This window comes from Somniosus microcephalus, chromosome 7, assembly GCF_052327205.1.
Source record: "Somniosus microcephalus isolate GS21.2 chromosome 7, FLI_Smic_1.0, whole genome shotgun sequence".
NCBI classification, from domain to species: Eukaryota; Metazoa; Chordata; class Chondrichthyes; order Squaliformes; family Somniosidae; genus Somniosus; species Somniosus microcephalus.
This window is the reverse complement of record NC_140993.1, coordinates 936,082-954,365: the sequence shown is the minus strand read 5'-3', so window position 1 is coordinate 954,365 and position 18,284 is coordinate 936,082. Positions and strand designations below refer to the sequence as shown.

The window sequence follows — 18,284 nt, the reverse complement described above, 5'->3', positions numbered from 1 at the left end:
TGCTGCACTGTCGGAGGGGCAGTACTGAATGAGCGTTGCACTGTCGGAGGGGCAGTACTGAGGGAGTGCCGCACTGTCGGAGGGGCAGTACTGAGGGAGTGCCGCACAGTCAGAGGGACAGCACTGAGGGAGTGCTGCACTGTCGGACGTGCAGTACTGAGGGAGCGCCGCACTGTCGGGGGGCAGTACTGAGGGAGCGCCGCACTGTCGGAGGGTCAGAACTGAGGGAGCTCCGCACTGTCGGAGGAGCAATACTGAGGGAGCATCGCACTGTCGGAGGGGGAATACCGAGGGAGCGCCGCACTATCGGAGGGGTAGTACTGAGGGAGCGCCGCACTGTCAGAGGGGCAGTACTGAGGGAGCGCTGCACTGTCGGAGGGGCAGTACTGCGGGAGCGCCGCACTGTCGGAGGGGCAGTCCTGAAGGAGCTGCGCACTGTCGGAGGGGCAGTACTGAGGGAGCATCGCATTGTCGGAGGGGCAGTACTGAGGGAGCGCCGCACTGTCGGAGGGGCTGTACGGAGGGAGCTCCGTACTGTCGGAGGGGCAGTACTGAGGGAGCACCGCACTGTCGGTGGGGCAGTACTGAGGGAGCGCCGCACTGTCGGTAGGGCCGTACTGAGGGAGCTCCGCACTGTCGAAGGGGCCGTACTGAGGGAGCGCCGCACTGTTGGAAGGTCAGTACTGAGGGAGCACCGCACTGTCGGAGCGGCAGTAGTGAGGGATCTCCGCACTGTCGGAGGGGCAGTCCTGAGGGAGCTCCGCACTGTCGGAGGGGCAGTGCTGAGGGAGCTCCGCACTGTGAGAGGGGCAGCACTGAGGAAGCTCCGCACTGTCGGAGTGGCAGTACTGAGGGAGCGCCGCACTGTCGGTGGGGCATTACTGAGGGAGCGCCGCACTGTCGGAAGGGCCGTACTGAGGGAGCGCCGCACTGTCGGAGGGTCAGTACTGAGGGAGCGCTGCACTGTCCGAGGTGCAGTACTGAGGGAGCGTCGCACTGTCCGAGGGGCAGTACTGAGGGAGCGCTGTACTGTCGGAGGAGCAGTACTGAGGGAGCGCCGCACTGTCGGCGGGGCAGTACTGAGGGAGCGCCGCACTGTCGGAGGGGCAGTGCTGAGGGAGCTCCGCACTGTGAGAGACGCAGCACTGAGGAAGCTCCGCACTGTCGGAGGGGCAGTGCTGAGGGAGCGCCGCACTGTCGGTGGGGCCTTACTGAGGGAGCGCCGCACTGTCGGACGGGCACTACTGAGGGAGTGCCGCACTGTCGGAGGGGTAGTCCTGTGGGACCGCCGCACTGTCGGAGGGGCAGTACTGAGGGAGCACCGCACCGTCGGAGTGGCAGTACTGAGCGAGTGCCGCACCGTCGGAGGGGCAGTATTGAGGGAGTGCCGCACCGTCGGAGGGGCAGTACTGAGGGAGTGCCGCACCATCGGAAGGGCAGTACTGAGGGAGTGCAGCACTGTCGGAGGGGCAGTACTGAGGGAGTACAGCACTGTCAGTGCGGCAGTACTGAGGGAGTGCCGCACTGTCGGTGGGGCAGTACTGAGGGAGCGCTGCACTGTCGGAGAGGCAGTACTGAGGGAGTGCCTCAGTGTCGGAGGGGCAGTACTGAGGTAGGGCCGCACTGTCAGGGGGCAGTACTGAGGGAGCGCTGCACTGTCGGAGGAGCAGCACTGAGGGAGCGCCGCACTGTCGGAGGGTCAGTACTGAAGGAGCGCTGCGCTGTCGGAGGGGCAGTTCAGAGGGAGTGCTGCACTGTCGGAGGGGCAGTACTGAATGAGCGTTGCACTGTCGGAGGGGCAGTACTGAGGGAGTGCCGCACTGTCGGAGGGGCAGTACTGAGGGAGTGCCGCACAGTCAGAGGGACAGTACTGAGGGAGTGCTGCACTGTCGGACGTGCAGTACTGAGGGAGCGCCGCACTGTCGGGGGGCAGTACTGAGGGAGCGCCGCACTGTTGGAGGGTCAGAACTGAGGGAGCTCCGCACTGTCGGAGGAGCAATACTGAGGGAGCATCGCACTGTCGGAGGGGGAATACCGAGGGAGCGCCGCACTATCGGAGGGGTAGTACTGAGGGAGCTCCGCACTGTCGGAGGGGCAGTACTGAGGGAGCGCCGCACTGTCGGAGGGGCAGTACTGAGGGAGCGCCGCACTGTCAGAGGGTCAGTCCTGCGGTAGCGCCGCACTGTCGGAGGGGCAGTACTGAGGGAGCGCCACACTGTCAGAGGGACAGTATTGAGGGAGTGCTGCACTGTCAGAGGGGCAGTACTGAGGGAGCGCCGCACTGTCGAATGGGTCAGTACTGAGGGAGCGCCGCAGTGTCAGAAGGACCGCACTCAGGGAGTGCTGGACTGTCGGAGAGCCAGTACTGAGGGAGTGCCCCAATGTCGTAGGGGCAGTACCGAGGGAGCGCTACACTGTCCGAGGGGCAGTACTGAGGGAGCACCGCACTGTCGGAAGGGCAGTACTGAGGGAGCTCTGCACGGTCAGAGGGACAGCACTGAGGGAGCTCTACACTGTCCGAGGGGCAGTACTGAGGGAGCGCCGCACCGTCGGAGGGGCAGTACTGAGGGAGCACCGCACCGTCGGAGGGGTAGTACTGAGGGAGAGCCGCAGTGTCCGAGGAGCAGTACTAAGGGAGCATCGCACCGTGGGAGGGGCAGGAATGAGGGAGCGCCGCACCGTCCGAGGGGCAGTACTGAGGGAGCGCCGCACTGTGGGAGGGGCAGTACTGAGGGAGCGCCGCACTGTGGGAGGGGCAGTACTGTGGGAGCGCCGCATTGTTGGAGGGGCAGTACTGAGGGAGCGCTGCACTGTCGGAGGGGCAGTACTGAGGGAGCACCGCACTGTCGGAAGGGCAGTACTGAGGGAGCTCTGCACGGTCAGAGGGACAGCACTGAGGGAGCTCTACACTGTCCGAGGGGCAGTACTGAGGGAGCGCCGCACCGTCGGAGGGGCAGTACTGAGGGAGCACCGCACCGTCGGAGGGGTAGTACTGAGGGAGAGCCGCATTGTTGGAGGGGCAGTACTGAGGGAGCGCCGCACTGTCGGAGGGGCAGTACTGAGGGAGCGCTGCACTGTCGGAGGGGCAGTACTGAGGGAGCGTCGCTCTGTCGGAGAGGCAGTACTGAGGGAGCACTGCACTGTCGGAGGGGCAGTACTGAGGGAGCACCGCACTGTCGGAGGGGCAGTACTGAGGGAGCGCCGCACTGTCGGAGGGACAGCATTGAGGGAGTGCTGCACTGTCAGAGGGGCAGTACTGAGGGAGTGCCGCACTGACGGAGGGCCCCACTGTCGTAGAGGCAGTACCGAGGGAGCGCTACACTGTCCACGGGGCAGTACTGAGGGAGCACCGCACTGTCGGAGGGGCAGTACTGAGGGAGTGCCGCACCGTTGAAGGGACAGCACTGAGGGAGTGCTGCACTGTCAGAGGGGCTGTACTGAGGGAGCGCCCCACTGTCGTAGAGGCAGTACCGAGGGAGCGCTACACTGTCCGAGGGGCAGTACTGAGGGAGCGTCGCACTGTCAGAGGGTCAGTACTGAGGGAGCGCCGCACTGTCGGAGGGGCAGCACTGAGGGAGCTCCGCACAGTCGGAGGGGCAGTACTGAAGGAGGGCCGCACTGTCGGAGGGGCAGTACTGAGGGAGCGCCGCACTGTCAGAGGGACAGCACTGAGGGAGTGCTGAACTGTCAGAGGGGCAGTACTGAGGGAGCTCCGCACTGTCAGAGGGCCAGTACTGAGGGAGCGCCCCACTGTCGTAGAAGCAGTACAGAGGGAGCGCTACACTGTCCGAGGGGCAGTACTGAGGGAGTGCTGAACTGTCAGAGGAGCAGCACGGAGGGAGCTCCGCACAGTCGGAGGGGCAGTACTGAGGGAGCGCCGCACTGTCAGAGGGACAGCACTGAGGGAGCTCCGCACAGTCGGAGGGGCAGTACTGAAGGAGGGCCGCACTGTCGGAAGGGCAGTACTGAGGGAGCCCCGCACTGTCGGAGGGGCAGTACTGAGGGGGCGCCGCACTGTCGGAGGGTCAGTACTGAGGGAGCGCTGCACTGTCGGAGGGGCAGTACTGAGGGAGCGCCGCACTGTCGGAGGGGCAGTACTGAGGGAGCTCCGCACTGTCGGAGGGGCAGAACTGAGGGAGCGCCGCACTGTCGGAGGGTCAGTCCTGCGGTAGCGCCGCACTGTCGGAGGGGCAGTACTGAGGGAGCGCCACACTGTCAGAGGGACAGTATTGAGGGAGTGCTGCACTGTCAGAGGGGCAGTACTGAGGGAGCGCCGCACTGTCGAATGGGTCAGTACTGAGGGAGCGCCGCAGTGTCAGAGGGACAGCACTGAGGGAGTGCTGCACTGTCGGAGAGCCAGTACTGAGGGAGTGCCCCAATGTCGTAGGGGCAGTACCGAGGGAGCGCTACACTGTCCGAGGGGCAGTGCTGAGGGAGCACCGCACTGTCGGAAGGGCAGTACTGAGGGAGCTCTGCACGGTCAGAGGGACAGCACTGAGGGAGCTCGACACTGTCCGAGGGGCAGTACTGAGGGAGCGCCGCACCGTCGGAGGGGCAGTACTGAGGGAGCACCGCACCGTCGGAGGGGTAGTACTGAGGGAGCGCCGCACCGTCGGAGGAGCAGTACTAAGGGAGCATCGCACCGTGGGAGGGGCAGGACTGAGGGAGCGCCGCACCGTCCGAGGGGCAGTACTGAGGGAGCGCCGCACTGTGGGAGGGGCAGTACTGAGGGAGCGCCGCACTGTGGGAGGGGCAGTACTGTGGGAGCGCCGCATTTTTGGGGGGGCAGTGCTGAGGGAGCGCTGCACTGTCGGAGGGGCAGTACTGAGGGAGCGTCGCTCTGTCGGAGAAGCAGTACTGAGGGAGCGCCGCACTGTCGGAGGGTCAGTACTGAGGGAGCGCTGCACTGTCCGAGGTGCAGTACTGAGGGAGCGTCGCACTGTCCGAGGGGCAGTACTGAGGGAGCGCTGTACTGTCGGAGGAGCAGTACTGAGGGAGCGCCGCACTGTCGGCGGGGCAGTACTGAGGGAGCGCCGCACTGTCGGAGGGGCAGTGCTGAGGGAGCTCCGCACTGTGAGAGACGCAGCACTGAGGAAGCTCCGCACTGTCGGAGGGGCAGTGCTGAGGGAGCGCCGCACTGTCGGTGGGGCCTTACTGAGGGAGCGCCGCACTGTCGGACGGGCACTACTGAGGGAGTGCCGCACTGTCGGAGGGGTAGTCCTGTGGGACCGCCGCACTGTCGGAGGGGCAGTACTGAGGGAGCACCGCACCGTCGGAGTGGCAGTACTGAGCGAGTGCCGCACCGTCGGAGGGGCAGTATTGAGGGAGTGCCGCACCGTCGGAGGGGCAGTACTGAGGGAGTGCCGCACCATCGGAAGGGCAGTACTGAGGGAGTGCAGCACTGTCGGAGGGGCAGTACTGAGGGAGTACAGCACTGTCAGTGCGGCAGTACTGAGGGAGTGCCGCACTGTCGGTGGGGCAGTACTGAGGGAGCGCTGCACTGTCGGAGAGGCAGTACTGAGGGAGTGCCTCAGTGTCGGAGGGGCAGTACTGAGGTAGGGCCGCACTGTCAGGGGGCAGTACTGAGGGAGCGCTGCACTGTCGGAGGGTCAGTACTGAAGGAGCGCTGCGCTGTCGGAGGGGCAGTTCAGAGGGAGTGCTGCACTGTCGGAGGGGCAGTACTGAATGAGCGTTGCACTGTCGGAGGGGCAGTACTGAGGGAGTGCCGCACTGTCGGAGGGGCAGTACTGAGGGAGTGCCGCACAGTCAGAGGGACAGTACTGAGGGAGTGCTGCACTGTCGGACGTGCAGTACTGAGGGAGCGCCGCACTGTCGGGGGGCAGTACTGAGGGAGCGCCGCACTGTTGGAGGGTCAGAACTGAGGGAGCTCCGCACTGTCGGAGGAGCAATACTGAGGGAGCATCGCACTGTCGGAGGGGGAATACCGAGGGAGCGCCGCACTATCGGAGGGGTAGTACTGAGGGAGCTCCGCACTGTCGGAGGGGCAGTACTGAGGGAGCGCCGCACTGTCGGAGGGGCAGTACTGAGGGAGCGCCGCACTGTCAGAGGGTCAGTCCTGCGGTAGCGCCGCACTGTCGGAGGGGCAGTACTGAGGGAGCGCCACACTGTCAGAGGGACAGTATTGAGGGAGTGCTGCACTGTCAGAGGGGCAGTACTGAGGGAGCGCCGCACTGTCGAATGGGTCAGTACTGAGGGAGCGCCGCAGTGTCAGAAGGACCGCACTCAGGGAGTGCTGGACTGTCGGAGAGCCAGTACTGAGGGAGTGCCCCAATGTCGTAGGGGCAGTACCGAGGGAGCGCTACACTGTCCGAGGGGCAGTACTGAGGGAGCACCGCACTGTCGGAAGGGCAGTACTGAGGGAGCTCTGCACGGTCAGAGGGACAGCACTGAGGGAGCTCTACACTGTCCGAGGGGCAGTACTGAGGGAGCGCCGCACCGTCGGAGGGGCAGTACTGAGGGAGCACCGCACCGTCGGAGGGGTAGTACTGAGGGAGAGCCGCAGTGTCCGAGGAGCAGTACTAAGGGAGCATCGCACCGTGGGAGGGGCAGGAATGAGGGAGCGCCGCACCGTCCGAGGGGCAGTACTGAGGGAGCGCCGCACTGTGGGAGGGGCAGTACTGAGGGAGCGCCGCACTGTGGGAGGGGCAGTACTGTGGGAGCGCCGCATTGTTGGAGGGGCAGTACTGAGGGAGCGCTGCACTGTCGGAGGGGCAGTACTGAGGGAGCACCGCACTGTCGGAAGGGCAGTACTGAGGGAGCTCTGCACGGTCAGAGGGACAGCACTGAGGGAGCTCTACACTGTCCGAGGGGCAGTACTGAGGGAGCGCCGCACCGTCGGAGGGGCAGTACTGAGGGAGCACCGCACCGTCGGAGGGGTAGTACTGAGGGAGAGCCGCATTGTTGGAGGGGCAGTACTGAGGGAGCGCCGCACTGTCGGAGGGGCAGTACTGAGGGAGCGCTGCACTGTCGGAGGGGCAGTACTGAGGGAGCGTCGCTCTGTCGGAGAGGCAGTACTGAGGGAGCACTGCACTGTCGGAGGGGCAGTACTGAGGGAGCTCCGCACTGTCGGAGGGGCAGTACTGAGGGAGCGCCGCACTGTCGGAGGGACAGCATTGAGGGAGTGCTGCACTGTCAGAGGGGCAGTACTGAGGGAGTGCCGCACTGACGGAGGGCCCCACTGTCGTAGAGGCAGTACCGAGGGAGCGCTACACTGTCCACGGGGCAGTACTGAGGGAGCACCGCACTGTCGGAGGGGCAGTACTGAGGGAGTGCCGCACCGTTGAAGGGACAGCACTGAGGGAGTGCTGCACTGTCAGAGGGGCTGTACTGAGGGAGCGCCCCACTGTCGTAGAGGCAGTACCGAGGGAGCGCTACACTGTCCGAGGGGCAGTACTGAGGGAGCGTCGCACTGTCAGAGGGTCAGTACTGAGGGAGCGCCGCACTGTCGGAGGGGCAGCACTGAGGGAGCTCCGCACAGTCGGAGGGGCAGTACTGAAGGAGGGCCGCACTGTCGGAGGGGCAGTACTGAGGGAGCGCCGCACTGTCAGAGGGACAGCACTGAGGGAGTGCTGAACTGTCAGAGGGGCAGTACTGAGGGAGCTCCGCACTGTCAGAGGGCCAGTACTGAGGGAGCGCCCCACTGTCGTAGAAGCAGTACAGAGGGAGCGCTACACTGTCCGAGGGGCAGTACTGAGGGAGTGCTGAACTGTCAGAGGAGCAGCACGGAGGGAGCTCCGCACAGTCGGAGGGGCAGTACTGAGGGAGCGCCGCACTGTCAGAGGGACAGCACTGAGGGAGCTCCGCACAGTCGGAGGGGCAGTACTGAAGGAGGGCCGCACTGTCGGAAGGGCAGTACTGAGGGAGCCCCGCACTGTCGGAGGGGCAGTACTGAGGGGGCGCCGCACTGTCGGAGGGTCAGTACTGAGGGAGCGCTGCACTGTCGGAGGGGCAGTACTGAGGGAGCGCCGCACTGTCGGAGGGGCAGTACTGAGGGAGCTCCGCACTGTCGGAGGGGCAGAACTGAGGGAGCGCCGCACTGTCGGAGGGTCAGTCCTGCGGTAGCGCCGCACTGTCGGAGGGGCAGTACTGAGGGAGCGCCACACTGTCAGAGGGACAGTATTGAGGGAGTGCTGCACTGTCAGAGGGGCAGTACTGAGGGAGCGCCGCACTGTCGAATGGGTCAGTACTGAGGGAGCGCCGCAGTGTCAGAGGGACAGCACTGAGGGAGTGCCCCAATGTCGTAGGGGCAGTACCGAGGGAGCGCTACACTGTCCGAGGGGCAGTGCTGAGGGAGCACCGCACTGTCGGAAGGGCAGTACTGAGGGAGCTCTGCACGGTCAGAGGGACAGCACTGAGGGAGCTCGACACTGTCCGAGGGGCAGTACTGAGGGAGCGCCGCACCGTCGGAGGGGCAGTACTGAGGGAGCACCGCACCGTCGGAGGGGTAGTACTGAGGGAGCGCCGCACCGTCGGAGGAGCAGTACTAAGGGAGCATCGCACCGTGGGAGGGGCAGGACTGAGGGAGCGCCGCACCGTCCGAGGGGCAGTACTGAGGGAGCGCCGCACTGTGGGAGGGGCAGTACTGAGGGAGCGCCGCACTGTGGGAGGGGCAGTACTGTGGGAGCGCCGCATTTTTGGGGGGGCAGTGCTGAGGGAGCGCTGCACTGTCGGAGGGGCAGTACTGAGGGAGCGTCGCTCTGTCGGAGAAGCAGTACTGAGGGAGCACTGCACTGTCGGAGGGGCAGTACTGAGGGAGCTCCGCACTGTCGGAGGGGCAGTACTGAGGGAGCGCCGCACTGTCGGAGGGACAGCATTGAGGGAGTGCTGCACTGTCAGAGGGGCAGTACTGAGGGAGTGCCGCACTGACGGAGGGTCAGGACTGAGGGAGCGCCGCACTGTCGGAGGGCCAGTACTGAGGGAGCGCCGCACTGTCGGAGGGTCAGCAATGAGGGAGCGCTGCACTGTCGGAGGGGCAGTACTGAGGGAGTGCCGCACTGTTGGAGGGGCAGTACTGAGGGAGCGCCGCACTGTCGGAGGGTCAGTACTGAGGGAGCGCTGCACTGTCGGAGGGGCAGTACTGAGGGAGCACTGCACTGTCGGAGGGGCAGAACTGAGGGAGCGTCGCACTGTCGGAGAGGCAGTACTGAGGGAGCTCCGCACTGTCAGAGGGGCCGTACTGAAGGAGCGCCGCACTGTCAGAGGGGCAGTACTGAGGGAGTGCCGCACTGTCGGAGGGGCAGTACTGAGGGAGCCCCGCACTGTCGGAGGGGCAGTACCGAGGGAGCGCCGCACTTTCGGAGGGTCAGCACTGCGAGAGCGCCGCACTGTCGGAGGGGCAGTACTGAGGGAGTGCTGCATTGTCGGAGGGGCAGTACTGAGGGAGTGCCGCACTGTCGGAGGTACAGCACTGAGGGAGCGCCGCACTGTCGGTGGGGCAGGACTGAGGGAGCGCTGCACTGTCGGGGGGGCAGTACTGAGTGAGCGCCGCACTGTCGGTGCAGCAGTACTGAAGAAGCGCCGCACTTTCGGAGGGGCAGTAATGAGGGAGCGCCGCACTGTCGGACGGGCAGTACTGAGGGAGCACCGCACCGTCGGAGTGGCAGTACTGAGCGAGTGCCGCACCGTCGGAGGGGCAGTATTGAGGGAGTGCCGCACCGTCGGAGGGGCAGTACTGAGGGAGTGCCGCACCATCGGAAGGGCAGTACTGAGGGAGTGCAGCACTGTCGGAGGGGCAGTACTGAGGGAGTACAGCACTGTCAGTGCGGCAGTACTGAGGGAGTGCCGCACTGTCGGTGGGGCAGTACTGAGGGAGCGCTGCACTGTCGGAGGGGCAGTACTGAGGGAGTGCCTCAGTGTCGGAGGGGCAGTACTGAGGTAGGGCCGCACTGTCAGGGGGCAGTACTGAGGGAGCGCTGCACTGTCGGAGGAGCAGCACTGAGGGAGCGCCGCACTGTCGGAGGGTCAGTACTGAAGGAGCGCTGCGCTGTCGGAGGGGCAGTTCAGAGGGAGTGCTGCACTGTCGGAGGGGCAGTACTGAATGAGCGTTGCACTGTCGGAGGGGCAGTACTGAGGGAGTGCCGCACTGTCGGAGGGGCAGTACTGAGGGAGTGCCGCACAGTCAGAGGGACAGCACTGAGGGAGTGCTGCACTGTCGGACGTGCAGTACTGAGGGAGCGCCGCACTGTCGGGGGGCAGTACTGAGGGAGCGCCGCACTGTCGGAGGGTCAGAACTGAGGGAGCTCCGCACTGTCGGAGGAGCAATACTGAGGGAGCATCGCACTGTCGGAGGGGGAATACCGAGGGAGCGCCGCACTATCGGAGGGGTAGTACTGAGGGAGCGCCGCACTGTCAGAGGGGCAGTACTGCGGGAGCGCCGCACTGTCGGAGGGGCAGTCCTGAAGGAGCTGCGCACTGTCGGAGGGGCAGTACTGAGGGAGCATCGCATTGTCGGAGGGGCAGTACTGAGGAAGCGCCGCACTGTCGGAGGGGCTGTACGGAGGGAGCTCCGTACTGTCGGTGGGGCAGTACTGAGGGAGCGCCGCACTGTCGGTAGGGCCGTACTGAGGGAGCTCCGCACTGTCGAAGGGGCCGTACTGAGGGAGCGCCGCACTGTTGGAAGGTCAGTACTGAGGGATCTCCGCACTGTCGGAGGGGCAGTCCTGAGGGAGCTCCGCACTGTCGGAGGGGCAGTGCTGAGGGAGCTCCGCACTGTGAGAGGGGCAGCACTGAGGAAGCTCCGCACTGTCGGAGTGGCAGTACTGAGGGAGCGCCGCACTGTCGGTGGGGCATTACTGAGGGAGCGCCGCACTGTCGGAAGGGCCGTACTGAGGGAGCGCCGCACTGTCGGAGGGTCAGTACTGAGGGAGCGCTGCACTGTCCGAGGTGCAGTACTGAGGGAGCGTCGCACTGTCCGAGGGGCAGTACTGAGGGAGCGCTGTACTGTCGGAGGAGCAGTACTGAGGGAGCGCCGCACTGTCGGCGGGGCAGTACTGAGGGAGCGCCGCACTGTCGGAGGGGCAGTGCTGAGGGAGCTCCGCACTGTGAGAGACGCAGCACTGAGGAAGCTCCGCACTGTCAGAGGGGCAGTGCTGAGGGAGCGCCGCACTGTCGGTGGGGCCTTACTGAGGGAGCGCCGCACTGTCGGACGGGCACTACTGAGGGAGTGCCGCACTGTCGGAGGGGTAGTCCTGTGGGACCGCCGCACTGTCGGAGGGGCAGTACTGAGGGAGCACCGCACCGTCGGAGTGGCAGTACTGAGGGAGTGCAGCACTGTCGGAGGGGCAGTACTGAGGGAGTACAGCACTGTCAGTGCGGCAGTACTGAGGGAGTGCCGCACTGTCGGTGGGGCAGTACTGAGGGAGCGCTGCACTGTCGGAGGGGCAGTACTGAGGGAGTGCCTCAGTGTCGGAGGGGCAGTACTGAGGTAGGGCCGCACTGTCAGGGGGCAGTACTGAGGGAGCGCTGCACTGTCGGAGGAGCAGCACTGAGGGAGCGCCGCACTGTCGGAGGGTCAGTACTGAAGGAGCGCTGCGCTGTCGGAGGGGCAGTTCAGAGGGAGTGCTGCACTGTCGGAGGGGCAGTACTGAATGAGCGTTGCACTGTCGGAGGGGCAGTACTGAGGGAGTGCCGCACTGTCGGAGGGGCAGTACTGAGGGAGTGCCGCACAGTCAGAGGGACAGCACTGAGGGAGTGCTGCACTGTCGGACGTGCAGTACTGAGGGAGCGCCGCACTGTCGGGGGGCAGTACTGAGGGAGCGCCGCACTGTCGGAGGGTCAGAACTGAGGGAGCTCCGCACTGTCGGAGGAGCAATACTGAGGGAGCATCGCACTGTCGGAGGGGGAATACCGAGGGAGCGCCGCACTATCGGAGGGGTAGTACTGAGGGAGCGCCGCACTGTCAGAGGGGCAGTACTGAGGGAGCGCTGCACTGTCGGAGGGGCAGTACTGCGGGAGCGCCGCACTGTCGGAGGGGCAGTCCTGAGGGAGCTGCGCACTGTCGGAGGGGCAGTACTGAGGGAGCATCGCATTGTCGGAGGGGCAGTACTGAGGGAGCGCCGCACTGTCGGAGGGGCTGTACGGAGGGAGCTCCGTACTGTCGGAGGGGCAGTACTGAGGGAGCACCGCACTGTCGGTGGGGCAGTATTGAGGGAGCGCCGCACTGTCGGTAGGGCCGTACTGAGGGAGCGCCGCACTGTCGAAGGGGCCGTACTGAGGGAGCGCCGCACTGTTGGAAGGTCAGTACTGAGGGAGCACCGCACTGTCGGAGCGGCAGTAGTGAGGGATCTCCGCACTGTCGGAGGGGCAGTCCTGAGGGAGCTCCGCACTGTCGGAGGGGCAGTGCTGAGGAAGCTCCGCACTGTCGGAGTGGCAGTACTGAGGGAGCGCCGCACTGTCGGTGGGGCATTACTGAGGGAGCGCCGCACTGTCGGAAGGGCCGTACTGAGGGAGCGCCGCACTGTCGGAGGGTCAGTACTGAGGGAGCGCTGCACTGTCCGAGGTGCAGTACTGAGGGAGCGTCGCACTGTCCGAGGGGCAGTACTGAGGGAGCGCTGTACTGTCGGAGGAGCAGCACTGAGGGAGCGCCGCACTGTCGGCGGGGCAGTACTGAGGGAGCGCCGCACTGTCGGAGGGGCAGTGCTGAGGGAGCTCCGCACTGTGAGAGACGCAGCACTGAGGAAGCTCCGCACTGTCGGAGGGGCAGTGCTGAGGGAGCGCCGCACTGTCGGTGGGGCCTTACTGAGGGAGCGCCGCACTGCCGGAAGGGCCGTATTGAGGGAGTGCCGCAGTGTCGGAGGGTCAGTACTGAGGGAGCGCCGTACTTTCAGAGGGGCAGTACTGAGGGAGCGCCGCACAGTCGGAGGGGCAGTACTGAGGGAGCGCCGCACTGTCGGAGGGGCAGTACTGAGGGAGCGCCGCACTGTCAGAGGGGCAGTACTGAGGGAGCGTCGCACTGTCGGAGGGGCAGTACTGAGGGAGCGCTGCACTATCAGAGGGACAGGAGTGAGGGAGCGCCGCACTGTCGGAGGGGCAGTACTGAGGGAGCGCCGCACTGTCGGAGGGGCAGTACTGAGGGAGCGCTGCACTGTCGGAGGGGCAGCACTGAGGGAGCGCCGCACTGTCGGAGGGGCAGTACTGAGGGAGCGCCGCACTGTCGGAGGGACAGCATTGAGGGAGTTCTGCACTGTCAGAGGGGCAGTACTGAGGGAGTGTTGCACTGTCAGAGGGGCAGTACTGAGGGAGCGCCGCACAGTCGGAGGGGCAGTACTGAGGGAGCGCCGCACTGTCGGAGGGGCAGTACTGAGGGAGCGTCGCACTGTCGGAGGGCCAGTACTGAGGGAGCGTCGCACTGTCGGAGGGGCAGACTGAGGGAGCGTCGCACTGTCGGAGGGGCAGTACTGAGGGAGCGCCGCACAGTCGGAGGGGCAGTGCTGAGGGAGCGCCGCACTGTCGGAGGGGCAGTACTGAGGGAGCGTCGCAGTGTCGGAGGGGCAGTACTGAGGGAGCGCCGCAGTCGGAGGGGCAGTACCGAGGGAGCGCCGCACTGTCGGAGGGGCAGTACCGAGGGAGCGCCGCACTGTCGGAGGGGCAGTACCGAGGGAGCGCCGCACTGTCGGAGGGGCAGCACTGAGGGAGCGTCGCACTGTCGGAGGGGCAGTACTGGGGGTGTGATGACGCAACAATCACGTGCCCCGCCCCTCTGATTACGCGTATCAAACTCGCCCCGCCCCCCCGCTAACAACGCGCATGTGCATAACCGAGCGCGGGGCCGACTTCGCCCTCCCGGGGCTGCGCAGGCGCAGCTCACCTCTCACCGTGAGTCGGCTTCTCGGAAACAAAATGCTCCTTTCCAGTGAACGGTACGCTTGATTTCATTCATTTTAAAAATATTGAATTAAATCAAGTTAATTTTTTTTTCATTTGGCCGCCGAGTGTGAGGGCCGTGATTCACTCGGACCTCCCTTGCGGTTCGGCGCCCGGCCAGCTGGACGCGGCCTGATTGACGGGAGCGTCGGACCAATCAGAAGGGGGAGCGCGGTCTGAGAGGACCATTCGGGTTGGCGGTCCACCAACCAATCAGGGCGCGGAGGGGGCGGGAGCTGCCGTGGTGAGGTAGGTGGGCGCAGGCCATTGTCCCTCATTGTGTGAAGGGGGATGTTAAAGGGCAAAGGGGGATGTTAAAGGGCAGGGGGGGGGGATGTTAAAGGGGAGGCTGTTCATTGGTGCAATTTCTCACTTGTGGGCGTTTTCTTGAGCCAGAAGGTCGTGGGTTCAAGTCCCACTCCAGAGACTTGAGCACAAAAATCTAGGCTGACAGTCCACTGCAGTGCCGAGGGAGTGCAGCCCTGTCGGAGGGGCTGTCTCTCGGATGAGACGTTGAACCGAGGCCCCTCTGCTGTCTGAGGTCGACGTCAAAGATCCCGTGGCCACTATTTCGACGAAGAGCAGGGGAGTTCTCCACGGTGTCTTGGGCCCAATATTTATCCCTCAATTAAGATCACTAAAACAGATGGTCATTTATCACATTGCTGTTTGTGGGAGCTTGCTGTGCGCAAATTGGCTGCCGTGGTTCCGACATTACAACAGTGATGCGCTATCAATTACTCATAAAAGACTGAGAGTTAAGAGAGTAACTAAAGGCTTTTATTAACAAAAGAATGAAGGTCTGCCTCGAGTGGTCGACCGGTCCAGAAATACAAAGGGCTGGGGAGCAGTCACCTTTATACTAGGACTTGTGGGAGGAGTCAGCCGAGGCATGTCCAGGCATGTACACAGTGGAATACAAACAGTGGTTTACCACAGACAGTGACTGCACTCTTGGCTGTTAAACGCTTTGGGACAGTCCAGTGGTCGTGAAAGGCGCTACATTAACGCAAATCTTTCTTTTTGTGGGGCATTATTTTTAATTAAATTCACATTTTTAAAAAAGAGAAGCTTGGGTAAGGGACAGCCGGCACGGGATCTGTTAAAGGCAAACCATGTCCGATTAACCTGATCGTGTTCTTTGATTAAGTAGTGGAGGGTTGATGAGAGTAGTGCGGTAGATGTTGTGTATGTGGACTTTCAAAAGGCGTTTTTTTCATTAGTTCATGGGATGTGGGCGTCGCTGGCAAGGCCGTTATTTATTGCGTGTCCCAAGTTGCCCTCGAGAAGGTGGCGGTGAGCCGCCTTCAACCGCAGAGGGCAGTTGAGAGTCAACCACCTTGTGTGTCTGGAGTCACATGTGGGCCAGACCAGGTTAGGATGGCAGATTGCCTTCCCTATAGGAACCAGATGGGTTTTTATATTACTGATACTAGTTTTTTATTCCAGATTTATTTAATTCACTGAATTTAAATTCCCCAGCTGCCCTGGTGGGATTTGAACTCAAGTCTCTGGATTCTCAGTCCAGGCCTAGTGGATTACTAGTTCAGTCACATAACCACTATGCTACCGTAACGCTTTATGAATAGTACCACGTACCAGACTTATTCAAAAAAAAAGGATACAGAGGCACTGAAGAGGGTGCAAAAAATATTTACAAGGATGATACCAGAAATGCGAGGGTACACCTGTCAGGAAAGGATGAACGAGCTGGGGAAGAGCATAACTAGAAGCCATCAATATAAGATAGTCACCAAGAAGTCCAATAGGGAATTCAGAAGAAACTTCTTTACTCTTGAAAAGAGAAGGCTGAGGGGTGACCTATAAGAACATAAAAATTAGGAGCAGGAGTGGGCCATACGGCCCCTTGAGCCTGCTCCGCCATTCAATAAGATCATGGCTGATCATCGACCTCAACTCCACTTTCCCACCCAATCTCCATATCCCTTGATTCTCGTAGAGTCCAAAAATCTATCGATCTCAGCCTTGAATATACTCAAAGACTCAGCATCCACAGCCCCCTGGGGCAGAGAATTCCAAAGATTCACAACCCTCTGAGTGAAGAAATTCCTCCTCATCTCAGTCTTAAATGGCCGACCCCTTATCCTGAGACTATGGCCCCTAGTTCTAGACACTCCAGCCAGGGGAAACAACCTCTCAGCATCTACCCTGTCAATCCCCTTCAGAATCTTGTATGTTTCAGAGAGTATAGGCCCATTCTACACAATCTCTCCTCATAGGACAGCTCTCTCATCCCAGGACCTAATAGAGGTCTTTAAAATTATGAAAGGTTTTGATTGAGTGGATACAGAGAGAGTGTTTCCACTTGTGGGGAAGAGCATAACTAGAGGCCATCAATATAAGATAGTCACCAAGAAACCCAATAGGGAATTCAGAAGAAACTTCTTTACCCAAAGAGTGGTGAGAATGTGGAACTCGCTGACACAGGGAGTGGTTGAAGCAAATAGTATAGATGCATTTAACGGGAGGCTAGACAAGCATATGAGGGAGAAGGGATAGGAGAGTTATGCTGATAGAGTTAGATGAGGAAAGACGGGAGGTATGTCAATCCCCTTCAGAATGACCAGTTAGCCTAACATCTGTGGTTGGTAAAATGTTGGAGTCCATTATTAAGGAAGCAGTAACAGGATATTTGGATAAGCATAATTTAATCGGACAGAGTCAGCATGGTTTTATAAAGGGGAAGTCATGTTTGACGAATTTGCTCGAATTCTTTGAGGATGTAACAAACAGGGTGGATAAAGGGGAACCAGTGGATGTAGTGTATTTGGACTTCCAAAAGACATTTGACAAGGTGCCACACAAAAGATTACTGCACAAGATAAAAAATCACGGGATGGGGGTAATAGACTGGCATGGGTGGAAGATTGGCTATCTAACAGAAAACAGAGAGTTGGGATAAATGGTTCATTCTCGGGTTGGCAATCAGTGACTAGTGGTGTTCCGCAGGGGTCAGTGCTGGGACCCCAACTCTTTACAATCTATATTAACGATTTGGAGGAGGGGACCGAGTGCAACATATCCAAGTTTGCCGACGATACAAAGATGGGAGGGAAAGCAGTGAGTGAGGAGGACATAAAAAACCTGCAAAAGGACATAGACAGGCTAAGTGAGTGGGCAGAAATTTGGCAGATGGAATATCATGTTGGAAAGTGTGAGGTTATGCACTTTGGCAGAAAAAATCAAAGAGCAAGTTATTATCTAAATGGAGAGAAACTGCAAAGTGCTACAGTACACAGGGATCTGGGGGTCCTGGTGCATGAAACACAGAAGGTTAGTATGCAGGTACAGCAGGTGATCAGGAAGGCCAATGGAATCTTGGCTTTTATTGCAAGGGGGATGGAGTATAAAAGCAGGGAAGTCTTGCTGCAGTTATACAGGATACTGGTGAGGCTACACCTGGAATATTGCGTACAGTTTTGGTTTCCATATTTAAGAAAAGATATACTTGCTCTCGAGGCAGTTCAGAGAAGGTTCACTCGGTTGATTCTGGAGATGAGGGGGTTGACTTATGAGGAAAGGTTGAGTAGGTTGGGCCTCTACTCATTGGAATTCAGAAGAATGAGAGACGATCTTATCGAAACATATAAGATTGTGAGGGGGCTTGATCGGGTGGATGCGGGGAGGATGTTTCCACTGATGGGTGAGACTAGAACTAGGGGGCATAATCTTAGAATAAGGGGCTGCCGTTTCAAAACTGTGATGAGGGTGTTAGAACCGGGTTTTCCTGGTCCTCGTCTTGAGTTCCGTAGTACGAAGAATGATTTCAGGCTCGAGGGTTCGGAGAGTTAAAACAACATTTTATTACTTCCAACTGTTCGCAGTGGTCACACAGTATATTGAGGTCTTTTACAGTACATTCGTGTCCCGAGAGTCACACCGGGTTAGGCACGTGTTGCCAGCATTTACGTCCCCGGGAGGTGTCTGACTCTCTTGATGATCCACACGTCTTCTGGCTAAGAGCGAATACCGGTAGGGAAGCCCCTTTTATACAGTGGGACAAGGGTCATTACATCACTTCCCTGGCAACAAGCGTTCTCCAATGGGGATCACTTAAGCCCTTTCCGTTTGGCCATGATCTGGCCTTCAGTCTGGCGGGCAAGTCCTGACTTGTCTCACTGCTGCATATGCCTTCCTGAAGTACCGGATCGTGATTGGGCACCACACAATAGCTAGTCAGTCATCTTCTAGCTAGCAGTTAAGCCCTTTCAGTGACCTTTATTGCTCGTTAACACTTGGCCGCAGGCTGGGGCAGGTGTCTCTCTTTTCTGCTAGCTTTGCACTTTGCAAAGCTGGGGCTGCTCTTTAATCTAATCCAGACTTTCCTTGTGCGAAGCCATTTTTGTAAGCCAATTCATCGTCCATTTTATTCACATTTCCAC

The 18,284-nt window shown here is 61.1% G+C and overlaps 1 long non-coding RNA gene across 1 annotated transcript in view; it reads right to left on the bottom strand.

Annotated features, from left to right (window-relative positions):
- The window catches only part of LOC147114438 (uncharacterized), a 32,862-nt gene extending 18,723 nt beyond the window's left edge, over positions 1-14,139 (bottom strand). Inside the window, exon 1 of the long non-coding RNA XR_015078939.1 lies at positions 13,826-14,139. This is a non-coding gene — a long non-coding RNA (uncharacterized LOC147114438). The remainder of the gene's footprint in view (positions 1-13,825) is intronic.
- Between the last annotated feature and the right edge of the window lie 4,145 nt (positions 14,140-18,284).